At 35.9% G+C, this 25,385-nt stretch overlaps 1 pseudogene; it reads left to right on the top strand.

The window, feature by feature from the left end:
- Positions 1–25,115, top strand: part of LOC149201924 (potassium channel AKT1-like) — a 49,187-nt pseudogene extending 24,072 nt beyond the window's left edge.
- The last annotated feature ends 270 nt before the right edge of the window (positions 25,116–25,385 follow it).

Below are 25,385 nucleotides of genomic sequence, written 5' to 3'. Positions count from 1 at the left end.
CCATTCACTCCCATGTCATATTCCAAGCATGAATGTGGGATCTCATGGAACATATCAATAAATAATCATCCAATGCTTCCAGAGGCTATTCACCTCAACCCATCAAACAAAGATTGCACCTCACGGTTGGACATCACAAAACCATCATCAGATCGGTCTCTATCCCAGCCATCCAGGGCTCGAGAGCGTTTGTTCCAACCAAGTCTCCAAGACTAGTAACTCAGCCCATAGTTGTTGTCGGGCTCTAGAGCGTTTGTCCAACCAAGGCTCTAGAACTAGTAACTCAACCCACTAAGGGCTCTATATTGTTTGTCCAACCAACACTAGGGCACTAGTAACTCAACCCAAGCTATTACAGGGCTCTAGAGTGTTTTCCCAACGAAGGCTCCAGGAACTAGTAACTCAACCCAAGCTAAGGAAACATGAGAACCAATCAAAACAAAACAATGAAATGAACCCATAAAATCCATGGCTATCCTGAAAATGGCAAGGCTATGCAATCCATTGTCAATCTTGACCATCCTCCATGCCAGTGATAGATCACAACCAACAAACCACATGCATATGCCATGCATGCCATAACTAGTGAAGGAAGGATACATGCAACTCGGTATCTGCAAGAAAATATGATGTAGCTACTGATCTCGATGCCTTCTTTCACTTTCTTGCCCTTCCTTTTCCTTCTTTCTCTATGAATCCAAGTATGCCACACCCTCCAAGAGTGCTCCAGGAAAACTATAAGTCTCCAGGAGTATAAGAGAGAGAGAGAATAATGAGAGAGCTCCAAACATGAACTGAAAAAAGGTTAACAACCGATCCTCAGAAGCCTTTTTATGAATGATGGCTCTATTTTCTTCATTTTCCATTATTTTCCTTCATTTTCCTCCTCACATGCAACGTGTGACCTTTCACCTCATTTTTCTCCTAATTTCCGTTATTTTCATAAATAATTGTGCCATAAATGCCATTTTGTCTTTGTAAAGCCTTAGCCATTGTCTTTATCAATTTCCTTAGCTAGAAACAATCACAAGTGACCCCTATCACTAGGATTTTTCCCAACATTCATCTTGGAATAAGTGTCCCATCATTCGTGGTTATTACTTTTCCTTTATTTACATTTATTACATGAAATTTTCACCAGAGTTTTTACAGAACCGTCCCCCTTGGGGGAACACCCTCCTCAGTGTTCAACAACACCTATAACCACAAAACTTCTTTAATAAAAATATATTGTTGATGGAGCTTTATAACTTAGCTCGATGCAGTATTTAAAATGATCAACCTGATGAGAAGCAACCCAACATGAAAACATAACACCATAATGACATAACACCCATACTGCTTATTGGAGCTTTATAACATAGCTCATGGTTGTATTTAAATCCATATTTATATGTACATATACCAAACATCACCAAAACATATATCAAAAGATATACCAAAGCATATACCAAAATCACACCAAAACTGCTTTGTCTCAACCAGCAAACAAATAAGGATACATAGCATGCATCGGATCCTCCATTTCCCATGTAGCTTCATCACGTCCAAAGTGCTTCCATTTCACTTTAACATGCTTGATTTCTTGGTTCAAGAGCATGAGCACCTTTTTATACAATATACATTGAGGCTTCGGCTGGAATTTTCCATCTGGTTCCACTTGCAATACAAACCAGTCAATCACATGATCAACATCCTTAACACACTTCTTAAGCAATGATACATGGAAAACATCATGGAATTTCACTGTCGAAGGTAGTGCAAGTCAATAGGCTACTGGTCCAATCCTCTCAACGATACTGAAGGGTCCACAAAACCCTGGTGCTAGCTTGACACATGATTCAATCCGTAAGGAGCTCTTATTCAACTTGATGCACAAATACACTTGTTCCCAAACCTAGAATTCTTTGAAAAACCTGTTATGATCTACATAACTCTTCTGCCTATCTTGTGTTGCCTTTAGATTTCTCTTGATCACCTACATTTCATGTTCCATGTCTGTCAACATGTCTAGTCTAGTGATTACCCTGTTCACCGGATTTCTCCAACTGATGGGAGTGTTACAACTCCATCCATATAATGCCTTGAAAGGAATCATCCTTAATGACTCCTGATAACCATTGTTGTACACAAACTCTACCAGAGGAAGGTACTCTTCCCACTTTCATTACCGATGCATCACATACATCCTCAACATGTCCTCCAATATCCTGTTGACCCTCTTTGTATGTCCATCTGTCTGTAGATGATAAGTTGTAATGTAGGCCAACTCTATGCCCAAGTCTATAAAAAATCCTTCAAAAACTTGGAAGTGAACTTCGCATCAATGTCTGACACAACCTTCTTTGGAGCACCATGCAATCTAACCACATCTCGGATGAATACTTGTACTACAATGCTAGCTGAAAATGTATACTTCACTGGAATGAAGTGTGTGACCTTTGTCAACTTGTCCACAACAACCATGGTGGAATCATGTTGTCTCACTGTCCTCAGCAACCCTATGATGAAGTCCATGGCAATGACATCCCATTTCCACTCTCGAATCATAATCAGTTGTACCAGTCCACCTAGATGTTTACACTTTGCCTTCACACATGAAAATCAAAACATCTAGCCGCAAACTCTATTACATCCCTTTTCAAATTCGGCCAATAATAAAATTTCTTCACTACAATTAATGTCTTCTGATAACCTGGGTGAGCCGAATATGGTTTCACATCAAACTATCTCAAAATCACCTTCTTGAGCTCACTGTTGTTTGACACATATATCTTGTCCCTGAAGTTGACCAGTCCATCTGTTGTAAGGTAAGAGTCCACATCCTGTGCACCTGCACATGTATCTGTACATCTACCATGACTTGTACCTATACCCATACCTGTACCTGTACCTTTACTAGTGCTTTGCTGTAATCTATGCATAATCTCCATATATCTGACATCCTGCTAACCTACCCGCAAGGTCCTATCCTGTAAGTCAATCCCATAGGAGCTCATAACTGCTAAGTGATTTACTAGTATCCTCCTGCTAAGAGTATCTTCCACTATGTTCTCTTTACCTTTGATATACCTAATCTCAAAATCGAACTCACTAATCGTAGCCAACCACCAAGTCTGGCTACCATTCAGATTTGGTTGGTCGAATACATATCACAACCCGGTGTGATCACTCATCAATGTGAACCTCCTACCCATAAGATATTGTCTGCACATCTTCAATGCATGCATAATCATCGCCAACTCAATATTGTGCATGGGATAGTTCTTATCGTGCTCATTTAGTTTCCGCGACTCATAACATACCACCTATCCATCATGGATAAGGCCTCCACCAAGTCCTCTCTTGCAAGCATCTGCGCATACTAAAAATTATTTGTCTCGATCTGCAATCTTTAACACTAGTGCATGACTCAACAACTCCTTAAGCTGCTCGAAACTAGCCTCACACTCTTCTATCCATTCAAACTTCTTACCTTTCCTCTATAATGGTGTGATAGGATAAGCAATCTCTAAGAAGTTCCTGATGAACCTCCTATAATAGCCTACCAACCCCATGAAGGATATCACCTCATCCACATTCTTAGGAGCTACCCACTCCATGATGGCTCTTATCATTTATGGATCTACTGCAATTCCCTCCTTGGAGACAACATGCTCCAACTATTGTTCCTCAGTCTGAAGGAAACTACACTTGTTGAGCTTGTAATACAGCCGATACTCTCTCAACAACCTCAACACTGTTGCTAAATGTTCAGGATGCTCTTCCTCATTTTTTGAATATACCAATATGTCATCAATGATCACAATAACAAACATATCCAAATACGGACACAACACACTATTCATCTAGAACATAAATGTTGTTGGCGCATTAGTTAAGCCAAATAGAATGACCACAAACTCATAATGCTCATAACTGGTCTAGAAAGTTGTCTTGTAAATGTCTTCCTCTTTGATGCATACTTGATGGTATCACAGTCTCAAGTCGATCTTAGAGAACACTGGTGCTCCCTTAAGTTGATCAAACAAGTCATCATTCCTCAGTAATGGGTACCTGTTCATCATGGTCACTTTGTTCAGTCGCATGTAGTCAATGCGTAATCTAAGAGTACCATATTTCTTCTTTACAAACAGGTGTGCCCCATGGTGATACACTCGGCTTAATGTACCCCTTGTCCAACATCTCCTTCAGCTGCAAATTTAACTCAACCAACTTAGGTGTGCGCATCTTGTAAGGTGCCTTTGATGCTGGCGCTGCCCCTGGCACTAACTTAATAGAAACGTCTACCTCGCTATGAGGCAGAAACTCTATAATGTGCTCAAGAAATACATACTTTATCTGCTGTAGAACTGGGTACCTACTCAACACATTTATATCCTCAACTTCCTTACCCTTATCACTAGAAATGTGTACTACGAATAAATTACAACCTTTTCTACAACTGCGCTTTGCTTGCATAGTTGTCACCATCCTAACTAATGTGGCTTTCTTCTTTCCTTGCAAGATTCTTGGTTCTCCATTGTCATCAACACACTTAATGGCTTTATCATAACAGTCAACCTTAGTTCTATGAAGACACAACCAATCCACACCCAACAACATATTGTATGAAACCAATGGTAATACATTCAAATGTGTTGTGGTAGGAATACCATTCAAATAAAATACACAAGATCTTACCCAGTGATGAACTCGATTCTTCGTATCTGTAACCAATTGCACTAACCAAGACTCTGCATGCAATTCCTTACTCAAATGACACTTATCCACCAAGTCAGGACTAACATACCTATAATTAGATCTAGGGTCAATCAAAATAGAAATAAATTGGTCGCAAAGCTTACCATCCATCTCAATGATAGATGCCTGATGATCTACATGTTTATTATCCAATTCTGTATAGATACATGGAATACTCTAATCGACATCCCCAACAGTATGTGCCTCCTACAAATTGTATATCCGAGATCTTCCACTCTTATACTATGGAAAATACCTCGTATGATGATCTCCTCTACAAGTCCAACACTGCACGAGCTCCTTATTCTGCTCCTCATATCAATGTCCCTGTCTCCTATCTGATGCATTGAACCTCTTAGGTGGCGCAACATTCTCCTTATTACCCGAATCTTGAGGTCTTGCTTGCTTCTTGTCCCATTTTCCTTTGTTATTTGCATTACCTCTCTAGTTTGGCTTAGTCTCAGACCTACACTTTGATTGTTCATAGCAGTTCCTTAGCTTTCGAATGACCTCCTCCAATGAACTAGGCTCATCGAACTTGATCGTGTCTTTAAATGCAACCACTAATCCACGAATGAACCTCTGAATTTTGGCCTTCTCCTCCATGAGATAAGGTATATATCTCAGTAACCCCAACAAAATGAAAGAAAATAATGGAAAAATGAAGAAATTAGAGGCCTCATTGATAAAAAAGTCTTTTGAGCGTTAGTTGGTAGCTTTTGCGTAAATTTTTGTTAGTGCATTTTTGGAGCTCTCATTATATTCTATCTCTCTCATACTCTTGGACACAGAGTTTTCTTGGAGAAATCTTGGAGGAGTGTGGCATACTTGGAATTTGGAGCAAGAAGGTAAAGGAAAATCATAAAATTGTAGGAGGATTGTGGGATCAACAACTACAACATGTTTTTCTTGCAGGTACCGAGTTGCATTAACGGTTCTCTTATTAGTGTTGGCATGCATGACATATGGTTATTTGGTTATGATTTGTCATTGGCATGGAGGATTTCCTAGATTAACAGTGGTTTTGCCTAAACTTTCCATTTCTTGAATAGCCATGGTGTTGTGGGTTTTACTTTTGTTTTTTGGCTGGTTTTCTTGTGCCTTTGGTTGTGGGTTGAGTTATTAGTTCCTAGAAGCCTTGTTTGGACAAATGCTCTAGAAACCCTATAACATCTTGGGTTGAGTTACTAGTCCTGGAAGCCTTGGTTGGAAAAACGCTCTGAACGCCCTTGGTGGGTTGAGTTACTAGTCCTGGAAGCCTTGGCTGGACAAATACATTAGAAGCCTAACAACAAATGTGAATTGAGTTACTAGTCCTGGAATCCCTCATTGGAACAAACGCTCTGGAGCCCTGGATAACTTGGGTAGAGACTAATATGGTGATAATTAGTGATGTCCGACCGTGAGTTGGAATCACCAGTTGAGGGTTGAGGTGGTTTGGCCTCTCGAAGCCCTGTTTTGGTTTTGATTGATTTGTTTTATGAGATCCCACATTCATGCTTGGAATATGGCATGAGGGTGACTGGATAAAAGAAATATTTGGTTCAGCCTAGTCTATGGTCAGGTGGTTTGTGGAAGTCCCATACCTGGCTGGCCTATGAAATCATCAATAAGAGCTCTTTCTCCTTGCTATTTTATGGGTAAATATACTTGTTTATATGTGGCTTATATGGTTGTTATATCCTCATTATTTATGTTGGTTATATGTTGGTTATGAGTGGGTTTTAAGACACTGATAATGTATGGCTCTCAACATGTTTTGGTTAATCACTGAATGAGATGTTCAATGCAACTGACAAAGGGGAGGGATTTTTAGTTTGAGAAGCAGAACAAGGGTGCAGGTTGGAAGCCTATACAATGTTGAACTTAGAATTAAACTTTTAACGTTTTTGTTAAATTATTGCCTCCAAATGTTCAATTCTCATGAATTTTGGGGGAGGCAGATCTTTTGGTGTACTGAGCGAGGCAAGCAGACATAAGGGTAGCATGTGTGGGTAGAAGTGAGAGGTTCAATCATGGTTTACTGATATATATAATCCTAACATTATATAATGAGAAGTATCCTTAGGGCCTTATGGGATAGGGGCTAGGGGGCCTAGAGGGAAGGAAATGAGAGAAATTTATAGGGGAACCCCCAATAGTTGTGATAAGGGGATTAGGAGCGAAATTATCACAACCCATAAGAACTTAAACCACAACCAATAAAGATCCTATCCACTTAACCCAAAAGCCATAATCCCTTAACTCGTACACTCATAACTCATAACAAATTAACCCCTTAATCTCTTAAACCCCAAGCCACTAACCCCTAACCCCTAGCTTAGAATCCTTGAACCCCCTAAACCCTAATACCTTATCCTCTTAAACCTTGACCCTTAACCCTTAACCCCTAACCCCTATACTCATTAACCACGAATCCCTTTCTTGGATGGTTACATGCCACAATTCTTTGGCAATATCGAACCTTCTTCAATCTTCATGTCATTTCCTTTTCTTGGAGTGCTACAACCCCCAAACATTCCAATCCCATGTTTTCACGATGAATTGGCTATATATGTTGACCTTGTTCAACATTTAAGGCATATCTAAAACCAAATTACTCATAGTCAATCACTAATCACCATGAAATTAACAATTTTCACATCAATTATTAACTATCAATTCATCAACTATTGACTATGATACCAAAGGAGATTGAGAACTCGAGTTAGACAACAAAAATCTAGTAAATAAAAGAGATCAAAATGATCTCGTCCATACATAGTATAACTTAATAGATCTAGATAACCATATAGTAAAACTCATTTCACATGCAATCACACAATAATTTATAGAAACACGGGCTAGGAGTTGTGTCCTTTAAATGACACTACAAATTTATTTTCTATCCATTCCCATTGCTACATTCTCATGATCAAGGGATTTATTTATACATTATGAGACAATAAGATCCAAAACTCTCGAGATAAATTCAAATCCCCTAAAAATCAAACAGCATCCCAACTTCTACTTAAAATTGCTAAAATTTCCTATCCTAAAGATGCAATTAGAAATTCTATACAATTATAGGGTGACAAGGAAACCAACTTCCTCTTCTAGAAATCTCTAAGACCTTCTTGAGGACAAATACAAATTTCGAAACAAATTGCTGAAATTATGCTCTTGCATGAATAGCTACGAATGTATCCTCGTATGCCACCCCTTGTAGCAATAATAATACCAATGTCCTTTACTTGGAAGGAACTCCTTACATAATTCTTTGTTAGATCCTACCAAGCATGAAATTGCTTAGTAAAATGGATGTTCACCCTAAAAGATTCTATCCTCATGGACTAAGATAAGGCATCCCTCTATGTCACCCACAACTATTACATTAATGATACACTATTAAAGAGAAACACGCTTTGTATGGATCATTCTTTATGTTGAGTTTCATGGATAGTATAGGAGAGTTTGTTGATCAAGTTTTGTAATTTTTCATCATGCTCCTGAGAAATTTCTCCAACCATTTTATTAATCTCATTCAGCTTAGTGATTTTTTGTTGTTAAATGTTTAGCCTCTAGAAATTAACTATAAATACCACCTTTAATTCATCCAAGGCCTTAGCTACACTCTAGGGATAAATCTATATGAACTTCATGCCCCATTACAAAAGCTTCCCCCACAATGTTCTTATGAACTTTATCAACTTAGAAACTAGTAGTACAATACTTTTCACTCTCGAGACGAATCCACATAAGAACCAATGTGGTTTTTCATCACCACCACCCTTCATAAATTTCTTCGAACTACTATAAGCATATCGTTGGTTGGATTGTTCACCAAGATAAAACCTTATGGGCATGTTTGAATAATTATGCCTACTCCCCCACTTCAACTAAAATTCAAACATAACATATTCCACTTCTACTTGTACTCCTACCTTCATTTTGTTTTCACTTCTATTATATCCCAAACTGCTAAGAAAAGGTGCTTTCAGGTAAAAAGTAGAATAAAAGTTGGGATTACCTCTAGGCTTTTAAAATTCATAGGGTGGTTGGTTTGGATTGGATCCACTTTTCTTGGGTTACATCATGTCTTCTACTTGACCTTCCTCTAGATCAAACAATTAGAACACATTACTAAGTATTTCTTCTTGTTCTTTCGTTGTGATGATATCTCTCTCCATAAGCTAATCAATACCTTACAAACTGAGGCTTCCCTTTAGACAATCATGATCCATCTAACTGAATGCGCTCACCTTCTTATGCAATCACTTAATTTTTCTCTTCCAAATTTCTAGACATATTATCCCCACCTATTCTTCTCTCCAAGCTCTTTCCAATTATTAAATCCTCCTATTTGAACAAATATTTGGTATTCTCTTTACACCTTTGAAACCTTTTGAGATATTTTACTTGTGCCTCTATGTTTCCATCCTCACTAGTACTCATTTTCATTACCATAGTATTGTAATTAATCCCATTCATTATATTCATCCACCACTTCTTAGTTATTTCATTTGGATTAAAATCCTATTTTCCCCTCTTTAATGCATGTGCTTCCTCCGTGGCACCTTATTCCCTTAGTTATTCAATATCATTCAATCCATTCTAGGTCACCTTCGAGCATTGGTGGTTACACTTTTATGGTTGGAGAACTAAAAGACACATAATCCTCTTCCACTAAAAAATTATTTATCCATGTCAAAATCTCCTTAACCAACCTTTTAAGAGCTCCTTTCTTGAACTACTCCTCTTCTCTTGATTTTAAAGAACTAGTTCAACTCTACTACAATATCAATTTTCTAACTCTATATGGTAATCATACCCAAATATATTTTTCTCCTGATACTTTCTGATCGAAGTACTACAAGAAAGCTAAATTATGGAAATTCCATTAGATCTCTCTGCTTATGTTCCAAGCCTCTACCATGGATGACAAATCAAGATAATCAAGTTCCATATCCTCTAGGGCATCTTTCTCAACTATATTTTCCACTTATGTTATGATTTCTTCATTATGCGAGGGTTTTTCCTTATTTTCCATATTAGATAGGAGACATAGGGTACAACTATATTTTACATATTAATTAATGTTATGCCAATTCTAAGTTATGTACCTTTCAAAACCCTAATTTGTAGACTATCTTGATTGTTGATCTTTGTCATGATATATCTCTAAAACTTGTGCCCTTCTAAATTTGAAATTCCCTTATTTTCCCCTTCATCAATCTTGTGAATGTCGATTTGATGTCAATTTTATATTGGTTAACTTATTTGTAATGGGCATATAATGAAAACACTACTACAAAAAAGACCTTTAGGGGTGGTTTAGTCTTGCATAAGTCTTTTCAAAACTATCTCTAAAAGTTTTGTATGGATTTAGTGGCAGTTTTGAAAACTCCTTGGAAACTCATGAAAATTGAATCTTTTATTTAGGGAAGCACTAGATGCATCTAATATAAGAAAATATCACATAGTTATTTTGCAACATCTCACCACCACTTACAAGATCAAATCAATAAACATCAATTGTCACTAGATTCATCTAATTTCAAAAATCTAACATACTCCTTTTGCACCATTTACAGGATCAAACACACAACTATATAAGTTGCATACATGAAATAACAATGCTCAAATAATCAAGAACTTTTAACTTTTCCTTATTATAATGTATTTCTACATTAGTTTTATCATGACAAATAATAATTTTGTTAAATATCAATAATGCTAACAAAATTATTTCCAAACAATAACAAACACAAGCAATAACATACTAAGCCAATATAGATTCGCCACTTGACCTTACATATACTCGTATTCTTTTAATGGCCAAAAGCTACAAGAAATTGCAATCCCTCATGCAAGTGAAATTGAGGGAAAGACCAAAGATAAAATATCTCGGGAGGACTCTTGCATAATGTATGTCCAATGCTCATATTTGATTATTATTACATTTGATGCTGATATTTGATTATTATCACATTTGATGTTTGAGATTAACTTGAACAAACAACACAACTATACAATGATATTAATTTTAAAAAATAAAGCTTGAATTATCACCTTTCTTTAAGATGAAAGATGATTGTATTTTAAGGCTTTGTTTTTGTTGGGTTGTTTTCTTTTTCTTTTGTATGGAAGGTGATAATACGACTTTTTCACAGCCTAGTGATAGGATTGCCCCTATTCTCTCTCAATCCAAATCCAAAATTGTCATCATCACCAGATACTTCCAGTGAATAATGCTCATTTCTCTACGTGTCATCCAACCACGACTTCGACCATTTTTCCTGTGTCATAGAGTAGGATTTCTAGGTTGGACTTCAACAATTTTTCCCGTGGCATAGAGTAGGGTTTCTGGGTTGGACTTCAGTTGTTTTTCCTGTGGCACAGGTAGGGTTTCTAGGTTTACAACTATGGCCCATTCAGAGAAACCTTTAGAAGGGTCTTCAACAATAGTGGTATTGTTAATGTCGAGATGTTACTCTGATGTAATATTTTGGCCCTCGTGGGTGGAATTTCGAATCCCCAGTACCCACCCAATAAGGTCATGATCTGGGATGATCATCAGATTGTTGTATTAGGGAATTATCCTTCAGGTCTATGATTCAAGCCATGAAGCGAAGATGAGATCAGATTGTGGTGGTGTTGGGGCACAAGATTTTTGTATACAATTTCATGGATTTGAAGTTGGCGCATGATATTGAGACAAAGGAAAACCCTAAGGGTTTGTGTGTTATTTCTCATGCTCCCAATAGCTTTGTGTTGGCTTGCTCAGGCTTGCACCATGAGAAGATGAGATTCAAGCACTATGGACTCAAGAGGATCAGATTCATAACTTCCCATGACTCTTGCATCACCTGCTTTTCCCTCACCCTTGATGGAACTCCTTGCTCTATTCTTAAGACTAGAGAAGAATATTTGACTCAACCATTTCTTGACATGTTGTTTTAAGATTGTTTGTGTAATTTAACACTAATAATTTCATTTTGCTTGAATTTAGTGGAAGGAAATATTTAAGTGCAAATAGTATTCATTGGTATAATGAATTTGAAACCATATTTGCTCAACTGTGCAGGCAACACTTTTTGTAGTTCACTCTGCTGGATGCCTTTCATATTTTCTTGCTACAATATATCATGATCTGAGTAGGACATGGATTGGTGCTGCCACATTTTATGAAACAAAGCCTTTGGATTCACTATATTACTGCAATATATTTTTCCATTACCACTCTAACCACTGTTGGATATGGAGACTTGCATGCTAAAGATACGAGAGAAATGATATTTGATATCCTTTACATGTTATTTTATCTAGGTTTGACTGCATACTTGATAGCAAACATAACAAATTTAATTGTACATGGCACAAGTCAGATCATGAAATTTGTAAGGAATATATTTTTAATATATTTGTGTATAGAAAAGTTATACGTACATAATCTCTCTTTTCAATGCAAAAATGATACGCCATATGAGGTTTTCACTTTCATTTTGATTGCAGAGGGACACAATTCAGGAAGCTTCAATATTTTCTTTTAGGAATTAGTTGCCACTGCAATTACAAGATCAAATTTTGGCACATATATGCTTGAAATTCAGGACAGAGCGATTGCAGCAAGAAGAAACATTAAATGATTTTCCAAAGGCCATCCACACAAGAATTTCAAACATCTTGTTTTTTCCTATTATTTATAAGTGTATCTTTTCCAAGGAGTGTCGCATGATTTTCTTTTCCAGTTCATAAGTACTGTCTAACTATGGTAAGGATACCCTATTTTTTGTCTTTGCTAGTGGGCTTTAGTAGAACAACTTTGAGAAAAAAATAACCTAATAGTCACCCTGTGCTTGGAAGGTTTCAGAGATGAAGGTAGAGTACTTCCCCCCAAAGGAATACAGTATTTTAATGAATGAAGCACCAATAGATTTTTACGTGTTAGTGTCTGGTGCTGTGGTAGGTATCTCTCTAAACATTACAAAGTCTAAAATTTCAGAACTTTTAGGTGGTTCACTTTATTTCGTTTGCCGAATGTGTGTCTTCAAGTAGAGAACTGCAAGAAAGCATTGTAAATGTTGATGTGGAGCTAAAATAACATTAAAATTTTGTTTATTTTGCAGGACATATGAGAAGACAAAGACAAGGGTAAACCAGAGCAGGTAGGCTAATTTTTTTTAAATGAAAGTGAATATTCATGCTCTTAGTATCTTCTTGTTAGGAGAGTCATTACATAATAAGAATGAATATTATAATGTTTTCATCTCATCTACAAATAAATTTGGAACAACCATTTGTTTCACTTTATGTTTTAGTCACATTGGAAAATTTGAAGTACAGAATTGGCATATATCATTCCAAATTGACTTGTTTGTTTTACCCCACGCATTAGTAGCACATACATTGTTTTCAAATCACAAAACTAACTTTGAATTTGGATATTTTATTTTTCGGAAATCTTGTGCTAGATCCTGGTTCTTTTCATTCCTTTTTAATGTATTTAGTGCACATGCTACAAAATTTGTGAATTCTCAAACAAAGCGCTTTAACAAAATCCTCAAACAGGGAATAAGATAAATACACACAGACTACTCCGATAACATCAATCTATTCTTGCAATTTCATAAAACGGGAAGATTTTTCCAATGCAAGGTTTCTCGGGTAGCAGTTGGTGGGCGAGGAGGGGGATGTTGAGGGAGTAAGGTGACTTCTCAGGAACTGTTTCCAATTTACACAATTTGGAAAGTTTGGGTGTAGGAAGGGATTTAGGGTTACTGGTGAAATTGTAGAGGAGTTGCAAAAAAAATATGGTGTTTGCGGATGGGGCTCTTTTCTTTTCATGATTACACAATTAATGAAATGAAACGAGTTTTTCCATCTCTACAACTATGCTATGGAAGTGTAGTGATAGAAACCCATGTTATTAGACAATTTACCAATAAGCATGTTTCTCATTCTTGTTTTGTTACCATATCGATACTACATTAGAATATTGCTGATCAATTTCAAATACGTAATATATTCACGCATCTGGAGGGGGTCATGTATCTCATCCCTTGAAACCTTCTATCACCGTTTCATTTTTGGCCCCCTTTTCACTATTGTCTCTTATTTCTTGCAAAACTGACTGGATCCATCTATCTGTGTATATGTGTTTTCTTGTGTCTGATGTAGATGCATCAAGCGGTCAATAGGCTAGAAAGTGTCTGTATTTCACTCGAAAAATTGCTTTAGTTACTTTGATCTCTCTGATGCAAATGAGGGAGGGGTCATATATCCCGGCCATGCCAGAACATGGGCACCTAATAGGTATGAATAACAACTTCGTTTTAAATCTTGTATCTCACCAACTTTCAAAAGGAACGATAATACTGTAATAGAGCTATGGATCAAGAAGTCATGGTAGAGATGACTTTTTAAATACTATCTCCTTTGAACTTATATATCCCATTTAAAAGTAGAGTGCTAACTAGGTTAAATTACATAACATAACTAGGTTGGTTTGCAATGGCTTCTCTCTTACACATGCGCACGCACGCATTCACATGCACATGTTTCTCCTGTCTAAAAGTGTAGAAGACTTGTTGATACTTACGTGTTTGGTAGCATAGTTTCAACAAGAACACAAAGAAATATATCTTTTCTCACTGGAAAAATTGATCAACAAATAACATCTCCCTATGACTCTAAAAATGTGTAGAGTTGTTACAACCAATTCATACTTCTGAGTATTAGTTAAACTAAGGTGAATGAGACTAAAGAATTCCCACCCTTTGAACCAGAAGTTGTTATTTTTTGTTATGGATAATTTTTAGTAACATCCATGACACACATATGGGATTATTTTTTAACTTAATCTCCACTATGTTTAAGTTATTGTTGGAGGAAATTCTGAATGGAAATAGATGGAGGTAATGATGAGACTTGGTCACTAATTCCCAGTGTACTTAAAACAAATATGTATAAAAATAGATTTTTATATTTTGTATCCCGCCCACCCCATTGTGAATATCTCATGTACGACTTGGTCATCACTCACCTAGCTCTATAATTTTTATTTAGTGACCCTAAGAATCTTGGCCAAAGATGATCACTCTCCACCAATTTTTTTCTTTCATAAATACCTAATACAATATAGAGTGTACATCATGCATAGCTGCAAAAATCTTCTTTTACAACTCACATTCTTTTTTTCACATTTGTAAGTATTTTGGAATTTTGTTGACTGTACTAATATCAGTTAGTATCAAAACCTCATATTAACTACCTTGGGAGTTCTGTAATTCCAGCTTCCTTGGTGTCCCTTTTATTCAAAATTATCCTCAATATCTCACCTCCAAGCTACTCTAGGAATCCATAGCACATTAACACTCTCTTCTTCTATTAGTAGGTCAATACACATGCATGTAGCACCTTCCCACTCGAGCTTCTTTATCCATTTTTCCACAACTTTCAATACATTTTCTACAATCACAGTACTCTTCACAACCTTTAATACCACATGTTTAACTTCCATGCTAGAGTGGGTTCCTATTGTGTCTATCATGGATTCTTGGCACAAAACTTATCATAGATCAAAATTGAAGTATTGCAATTTTGGCATTCAACTTGCAATATCAAGCACACTTGCAACCTTTTAATTAAAGTCTCCTCGATACAAATTCCACCCATAGTGTCACACTTTAAAACTCCAGACCAATGTAGCTAGTGTTTCAGTTTTGCATCATGACTTTTAAACTTACCATTTCTCTCCTGGGTTCTATGATCGTCCAATTTTGTGCCTAAGAAAAATACCTTGCCATCTATGTATCCCACTCTGCATGTTGTTTATTGATTAATTTCTGAGTTAGGACTATCCAATATCTTCAGACATTCTAATGGAAGCTAACAGAAGATATTCACAACAAACATATCAACTTTTCCAAGGAGTGTCACATGATATTCTTTTCCGGTTGGGAAGTGTTGTCGAATTATGGTAAGATACCCTATTTTTTGTCTTTGTTAGTGGGCTTCAGTACAACAACTTTGAGGAAAAAATAACCTAATAGTCACCCTGTGCTTGGAAAGTTTCAGAGATGAAGGCAGAGTACTTCCCCCAAAGGGAGATGTCATTTTAATGAATGAAGCACTCACATATTTTTATGTGTTAGCATCTGGTGCTATGGTAGGTATCTTTCTGAATGTTACAAAGTCTAAAAATTCAGAAATTTTAGGTGGTTCACTTTATTTCTTTTGCTGAATGTGTGTCTTCAAACAGAGAACTGCAACAAAGCGTTGTAAATGTTGATGTGGAGCTAGAATAACATTGAAATTTTGTTTCATTTTGCAGGACATACTAGTAGACAAAGACAAGGGTAAAACAGAGCAGGAAAGCTGATTTTTTTAAAGGAAAGTGGTTATTCATGCTCTTAGTATCTTCTTGTTAGGAGAGTCATTATATAATAAGCATGAATATTAGAATGTTTGCATTTCATCTACAAATAAATTTGGAATAACTATTTGTTTCACTTTATGTTTTAGTCACATTGGAAAACTTGAAGTACGTAAATGGCATGTCTCATTCTAAATGACTTGTTTGTTTTACCCCAGGCATTAGTAGCACATATATTGTTTTGAAATCACAAAACTATGTCAGCTGGTTTCTTTACTGTAAACTTGTCTCCTGCTACTTTCCTGAGTCTTGCGTAGTGCCATCATTATAATTCATGATGCTCATAATCAATGTTGCATTGAAAATAAATGATAGAGTCAAAGAATGTTTCAATTTTATTACGAAGTAGATTTTATGCACATGTTTATTTTCATTAGGATTTATTAGATGAAAAATCAAGGTCCAATTATTTCTACAAGCTCCCTAGGCTGTATCCAAATATTCTTATGGGATAAGGTTGGCTGATCTAAACCTATTGCAGAATTCAATAGTTCAAACTCTATTTGATTTTCTTAGGCCAAGGGATTTGAGAAATCTTGTTCATCCATAAGCTTGCAATATCCTACACCCCCACAATTCTGCATTTGGAGGATCTACAAAGGTATGAATATCTAAACTAGTTAAAACTAATTTATAAATCGAGGATCCTTGATTTCTTATATATAAGAATGCACATGGTTATCCAGCTTGAGATTCTAGCCAACAATCTTAACCAGAATCGTAGAGTAACATGAGCTTTTGTATCAACAATTTGTTAATGCATGCACCTGGAGTGTCGCATTGCAATTCATTATCTTGGAAAAAATGAGCAAATTCTACTACATTGCAATTCATGATCTTAGGAAAAACGGGAAAATTCCGCTACACGTATTTAACGAGTATGTATAGAGAGGCGATTCTAGATTTCATGTTAGAGAATAGAGTAGAGAACAAGTGGAATAATATGGATGCATCAGTATTCTTGGTACTCTTAAGAGGAATTTTATATGATCACACAAATATCTCAATATAATTGAACATAGAGTTTTATTTTCCTCATCTATGATAGAAAAATATAACAAAGGGAATGCATATATTTATCTGCTCATACATATTGTAAACAAACGAAATTAAATTACTTACAATATACATGAACAATGGTGAACATTCTCTTTAGCCAATTGAAATAAGTGCAACATTTTTTAAAACATTTTTTAGTCAAGAGGTTATAAAAATACCCACAGTAAAACAAAATTGAACCACCCATTTCCTCAATCCAATTTCAGAGGGACACAATTAAGGCAAATTAAAGATTTTCTTTTAGGAAAGAGTTGCCACTACAATTGCAACATCAAATATTGGCACATATATGCTTGAAATTCAGGACAGAGGGATTGCAGCAAGAAGAAACATTAAATGATCTGCCAAAGGGCATCCACACAAGAATTGAAAGTGTTATGAAACAAGCTCACAAAAATATAGAAAAGAAAGATAAACGCCTTAGAAATAAGCCTCTTCTAGGGGGCAACCTCCTTTACATTACAAAAATGAACAATTCTTGGATAATACAAATGACAAGACCTCCTTTCTATATATAGGAGTCTAAGGGGTCATAACATAATCAGAGTCGATATAACAATAATAATATAAGGGCAAAATAATAATAATAATGGGCTTCTATGGGGCTCAATAATAAAAATATGGGGACTACATGGGCACAAAAATGTTATAAGGGGGTTGTACTAATAGCAATAAGGGGTTACACTAGTAGTATAGGGACCTAACATGCGCCTCTCCTTCAAAAAGTGTTGTCCTCAATGCTTGAGTAGTTCTTGATGCTTCTGTATAAAATTCTTGTCCTCCCATGTGGAATATTCAACGGGTAAGTTCTTCCACTTGATGAGATACTCTGAAATTGATCGATTCTGTAGTTGTCGAGTTCTTGTTTCTGTGACTACTCCAGGCTCCAATATGATTTTTCCTTCCTCGTCAAGTTCTGGCAATATTGTTTGAACTGGGAACTTCTACAACTTTTGAATGAGTGGCCACACTTCCTCATCCTTCTTCCATTCATCCCTTGCTTGGTTTATCCAATTTGGTTGGACAATAGAAATAGCACAAAACAATGCTTCCACATCCTCATCCTTTCTTGAGAGTGCATCTACCACAACATTTTTCTTCCCTTTTTTGTAGATGATTTCAAAGTCATAACCCAACATCTTTGTGACCCATTTTTGTTTCTCTTCAGAGGATAATATTTATCCTAAAAAGTATTTAAGACTCTCATGATCCGTTTTTACCTTGAAGCGTCTTCCCATTAGGTAGGGTCACCATTTCTTAAGTGCATGTAGTATTGCCAACATTTCCTTTTCATAAATAGCTTTGTGTAAATACTTTCATTTGATTGGATAACTTTCGAAAGCAATGGGTCTTTCATCTTGCGTTAAAACAACACCAATTCCATTTCCTGAAGCATAACATTCCACAATAAATGTTTTTGTGAAGTCCGACATAGCTAAGACCCTGCTTGGCACATTGCCTCTTTAAGATGTTTGAAGGCCTTTGTTTCTTCTAGAGTCCATGAAAATGCATCTTTCTTCAATAATGTTGTTAGAGGTGCTACTATTCTCCTATAATTCTTAACAAACTTGCGATAATACCCTCACAACCCGAGAAATCCTCGCAGATGCTTTATGGGTGTGGGGATAATCCATTCCTTAATGGATTTAATTTTGCTAGGGCCGACCTTAACACCTTCATGAGATACAATATGACCCAGATATTCCACCTCTTGTAATCCAAAGAAACATTTGGATCTTTTTTCATATAATTGTTTCTCCTCCAATAGTTTGATCACCCTATCAACATATTGAACATGATCCTTCCAAGACTTGTTGTAGATTAGTATATCATCAAAAAATACTAACACAAATTTTCTAAGGAAGCGTTTGAGAATGAAATTCATAAAACCTTGAAATGTAGAAGGTGCATTGGTAAGGACAAAAGACATGACCAAAAATTCATAATGACCCTCATGAGTTCTAAATGTCGTTTGCAGAATGTCTTTAGTCTTTATTCTGATTTGATGATATCCTGAACGAAGATCCAACTTGGTGAAGTAAATTGATCCATGCAATTCATCCAATAATCCATCAATGGAAGGAAGGGGAAATTTATCTTTAATACAGAGCTTGTTGAACTCCCTATAATCTGGAAACATGCGCCATGATCCATCCTTCTTGTGCACCAATACCACTGGAGCAGAGAAAGAACTTTGACTAGGTTGAATTATACCAACCTCTAGAATTTCTGCAACCATACGTTCAATTTCACTCTTTTAGGCATAGGGATATCTATACGGACTGATGTTTGGAGGAACAATTCCTGGAATCAAATGAATAGCATGATCATGATCACGAATAGGTGGGAGGCATTTGGGATTCTCAAATACCTTGGAATGATTGTCCAAAACTTTTTGGAGATCTAGAGAAATAGATGATTTCGATATGGGAACCTCTAGAGAACATAATTGTGCAATTACGCCTCATTGTTCCTTCTTTAGAATAATTTTCATACCATTAGAGCTGATTATCTTTCTCGGTTTCCCTGCAATACCCTTACTTCAACTTCCTTTCCTTCTGCACAAAATTTCATGAAAATTTCTTGAAAATTAAAAGTTTTGTACCCAAGGATTGTAGCGATTGGACTCTTAGTACAACATCAACAGCATCCATTCGAATGGAAAGCATTGGGCTATTCAGTACATATTCTCCCATGGATAGCTTGATATTATGACACTTTCCAGAGAAATTTATGGTTCCTCCACTTGTAACCATCACTTGACACTCTGGTGCTAGATATAGGAAGCAATTCAATTCCTTTTCTATCTTACAATGAATAAAATTATAGGGGAAATAACACTTCCATCTCTATAGTCGTGAGTGGTAGGCTTCCTGGTTGCCATAATTTTGCTTTCCATTTTTCTTGCTAACCTGAATGCCTTCTCCAATGAATCAGGTTCCTAAAGGTAAACCTCATGTTGGATATTATCCTTTAAAGTCCCTATGAACACATCAATCCTATGCTCCTCTAGAATATATTTTACCCTTATGTTCAATTTTTGGAAGTTCTCAATGTGCTCCATCATTGAACCCTTCTGTTTGAGATTTATCAATTAGCTAAAAAAGGTGTTGCTTTTTGTATCCTCATAATGTGTTATTATTTCTTCCATAAAAATTGCCCAAGTAACAATTTGTTTACGAGAGAAAAGCCATAGATACCATACGAAATAATTTGATTCCAAATATAAAGTTGCAATACGGACCTTTTGTGTGTTTTGCACATTATGGAGATTGAAAAATTGCTCCATCTATAGTATCCATGTTATGAGATCCTTGCCATCAAAATTCCTCATATCGATTTTTGGAACATGGTGGGTCTTCAATCCAACATTAGAGTCTATAAAATCATGATTAACATTTCTTTTGTTCTCATCATGAGTTTCCTTTACTACCCATTCACCATTAGTAACCATTTCTTGTAGCAACTTATTCAAATTTATCTTCAATTCTTCCATCTTAGCGTCCATGCCATTCATCTTAGCATCCATGCCATTCATCTTAGCTTCCATGCCATCCATATTAGCTTCCATGCCATCCATATTAACTTGCATGCCATTCATATTAGCTTCCACGCCATTCATCTTGGCTTCAGTTACCTTTTGTGAGAGTGAAATTTGTTGTACTTGGTCTTGTAATTTTGATATATCATGTTGCATTTCTTCCTCTTATTCACAAGTCATGCTAGAGATTTTAGGTTGCTTACTAGGTGTTTTCATTTTCTTTCTTTGGGGCATCAATTAATGCTAATAATTCTTCACTATTCCCTTTGAATTCCTTCAAACTAATTTTTCAAACCAATCTTATGAAAAATTTAAAAACAACTACACACCTTTTTTTCACTTTGTAAGAGCTCAATATTGAATCTATTGTATCTCTGAAACTGTGGATCTCGAATATCTAAAATCGCATCCTGCAATAGCCCTTTGAGTCCTATCTCTACCCAGCAAGTATGATCAAGATTGGATTCTCCAAGGAAGAGTTATGCCAAATCTCCCACGGTGACCTGATTATAGACTAGTTCAGTAGAGAAAACTTGTATGAAGTGCCACATGTCACTGTTACAAGCTTAGTACCTAAAACTGATATATGGAAAACTACCGGTTGTCCGATTTCTGAAAAATTTTACGAAATTTCAATCTAATGCTTAGAACAAACGTTATGACGATTTTCCCCAGGTCACCTATTTGGAATGTAATTCGGGAGTCTGCAAAAACCCTAACTTCCTCAAATCATATCTCTGAAAATATAGTGAGACAAGCTCTGAAATTTGAACCCAAAGTTTAGAACGATTTCATCTCAAATGGGTTTTTTTTAGCTTCTGAAATGCTGCAGACAAAAATTTATAGCGAAAATGCCACAATGGTCTGTTTAGAGCAGCGAAACCCTAGAATCCAAAGCTCTGATACCAAATGTTGTGAAACCAGCTCACAAAAAGATATAAAAGATAGATAAACACCTTAGAAATAAGCCTCTTCAAGGGGGAAACCTCATTTACATTACAAAAATGAACAATTCTTGGATGATACAAATGACAAGACCTCCTTTCTATATATAGGAGCCTAAGGGGTCATAATATAATCAGTGCAGACATAACAATAATAATGTAAGGGCACAATAATAACAATAGTGGGCTTCTATGGGGCACAATAATAACAATATGGGGACTACATGGGCACAACAATGTAATAAGGGGGTTGTACTAATAACAATAAGGCGTTACACTAGTAGTATAGGGAACAAACATAAAACATCTTGTTTTTTCTATTGCTGATAAGGTGTATACTTCCCAAGGAGTGTCACGTGATTTTCCTTTCTAGTTGGTAATTACTGCCTAATTATGGTAAGGATACCCTATTTTTTCTCTTTTCTAGTGGGCTTCAATACAACAACTTTGGGGAAAAAATAACCTAATAGTCACCCTGTGCTTGGAAGGTTTAAGAGATGAAAGCAGAGTACTTTCCCCCAAAGGAAGATGTAATTTTAATGAATGAAGCACCCACATATTTTTATGTGTTAGTGTTTGGTGTTGTGGTAGGTATCTTTTTGAATGTTACAAAGTCTAAAATTTCAGAACTTTTAGGTGGTTCACTTTATTTCTTTTGCCAAATGTGTGTCTTCAAATAGAGAACTACAACAAAGCATTGTAAATGTTGTTGTGGAGCTAGAATAACATTGAAATTTTGTTTCATTTTGCAGGACATACTAGTAGACAAAGACAAGGGTATAACAGAGCCAGGAAACTAATTTTTTTTAAAGGAAAGTGATTATTCATGCTATTAGTATATTCTTGTTATGAGATTCATTACATAATAAGTATGAATATTATAATGTTTGCATCTCATCTTTAAACAAATTTGGAACTACCATTTGTTTCACTTTATGTTTTAGTCACAATGGAAAATTTGAAGTACAGAAATGACATATCTCATTCCAAATGACTTGTTTGTTTTAACCCAGGCATTAGTATCACATACATTGTTTTGAAATCTAAAAAATAAGTCAGATGGTTTCTTTATTGTGAACTCGTCTCCTGCTGCATTCCAGATTCTTTGGCAGTCCCAACCCGGAGATGTTTCTGGAGAAGCTGGAGTGCTCTGTTACAGACCACAACAATACACAGTTCATAAAAAGAGGCTTTCTCACATTTTGCGTGTAAACCACAATTCATTCATGGATATTTTACAATCTAATAATGCAGATGGAACGACCACCATGAACAACCTTCTTAAGGTTTGCAAGAAAGAATTACGATAAATATGTCGAGTGAACTTACCGTAATAGGTTTTCTATGAATAGGATCAATTAAATGTATTATTGTAATGCCTTGGTTGGAATTGCAGGAAAACTGAACTTCGTGTTGATATGACTCTAGAAATTGAAGGAAGTGAAGTACCCAAATTTTGGACAACTTTCGAAAGAAATATATCAATTGCTAGCCAAAAGAAGAATGGATGTACCTGTTAGTCTATGTTATGTTGCTTCAATATGGGATTCCCTTCTAATTGAGCAATTATTGAAAAGATGGATGGATCCTAATGAATCAGACAACAATGGCTGCACACCCTTGGTAAATTTCAAAACTAAAATTCATTTTGATCAGTAGAGTTTAATGGCCTTCGCAACACTTTCTTTACGTTTTTGTGGTTCCTGACTTAAGTACATATTTTAATTTGAAATCATACACTACTATGAGTGGGATAACCAATTAAAACTTTCTATTTTGCTTTTTTTTATAAGCACATTGTTGTAGCAAATGGTTTTAAAGATTCTGTCAAACTTCTTTTAGAATATGGAGCAGATGTCAATAGAAAGAGTATATTCTCCCCTCCCTTGTTCACCCATTAGTTATTTTCCCAATCAAGGAGTGTACTTCCTAGTATAAACATTTTTTCTAAAATTTTCTCTAAAGCTCAGTGAAATCAACATCTTTTTAAATTACAAACTGTAGCCACTATTAATAAAATGAATAATTTGAGCAAAGTATATTTAACATTTCATAAAATTAACAGATGAAGACAGAAGTGCTCCTCTGTGGGAAGAAATAATGGGTCACCTAAACCAGTTTCCACATTACTTTGTGATAATGGTGAAAATCTTCAGTCTGGTGTTGTTGGCAGTTTCCTCTGCACTACTGCACAAAATAAGGAGCTGGATATGTTGAACGATTTACTAAGTTATGGAGTAGATATAAATGTAACAAATGGAGATGGGAACACATACCTTCATGTTTCCATTAGTGATGGATTGATAGAGGTAGTGAAGTATGCTCTGGACCATGGAGAAGACATGAAAAAAATAGATTATAGTGGTTGGACACCAAAATATTTGGTAGGAACATCAAGGACATGAAGAAATACAAGAATTATTTCAAGAAAAATCGCAGTCAACATATTCACACTTATGTTTATCTATCAAAGGTTCGTCTGTCCCATCGAACCTAGAAGAGAAAAATCATGTAGAGATCATGAACCCTTTAGGATATGTAGAGGGAAATGGCATTCATCATTTTATAAATACAATTTCCACTCCACCTAATGGATTGCAGAGGAAAAGAGTTGCTAATTTTGACAATTCTCTTTTCGGTATAATCACAATGCCTTCCAACACCAACCCTAGTGTTGGTGGCATGAGTCATGCAATTAAGTGTTCCTGCTGGACAAGCCCTTCTCTTCCTAAAAGAGTGATGATCCATAGGCATCACCCAATTTACATCAAAGCAAACAAGCAACCAGGGAAAGTGATACTCTTGCCAAATGCAATTCAGGAGCTACTGAAAATTGGTGGTAAGTATTTATTTTATATATGAACTCATGATTTCATGAGTTCAGATTTCCTATAATATTTGAAATTAGAGCACTGCAGAAGAACTTAAAATTAGCCATTCATAGAATTGTTGTTCTCGCAGGTGAAAATTTGGTTATTTTCTTGTGAAAGTTTTGAGTGAAGATTCTGCAAAAATAGATGATATCGATGTCATTAGAGAAGGGGATCATCTATTCCTTGTTGAAAATGAAGAGACTGAAGAGATATATAAGAAGGATGACCAATGATAGTTGTAGAAATTCTGTCAACATGCCTAAATGATAGTTGTAGAAATTTAAGGCATTATATTTTGTAATTATTTGGCTAGATTTGGGAGGCCTTTCACAAATATAATGAAATATTTCCAAAAGTACAAGGTTTTCAACAAATTAATAATATACTCATGAAAAAACTTGACTGTAAGGAGAAGCATATAGGAAAATATTGCAAGGCGGAGACATGGTTGTGGATTTCTTATTTATTGTTAATGGTGATCTATCAAGACTTCTAATATTTTTTGGATTTCATGCAGGTGGGATGTTGTGGGCACCTAGAGAAGAATTGATTATGGCCCCTTCCCTATTCCCAAACAAGGAATTCCATAAAAACTCAAGGCCGCGATTGAAAAATCTCTACCACATGATCCTCCTCATCACATACTTCTCAGTAGTTCCAATGATAGCAATAGTGGTAGCAAGAGACACAAATATGCAAGATTTATGCACTACTATACAAAGGGTTGTTTAAGAAAATTAATTAAGTTGAAATTAATATTTGTTTGAAGAATTTAATTAAATTAATTTGGATCTAAGATCATGTATGAG

This window comes from Pinus tabuliformis, chromosome 2_1, assembly GCF_031772625.1.
Source record: "Pinus tabuliformis cultivar Carrire ecotype Pingquan chromosome 2_1, CPIR1, whole genome shotgun sequence".
Taxonomy (NCBI): domain Eukaryota; kingdom Viridiplantae; phylum Streptophyta; class Pinopsida; order Pinales; family Pinaceae; genus Pinus; species Pinus tabuliformis.
This window is presented reverse-complemented; position numbering and strand designations above follow the sequence as displayed.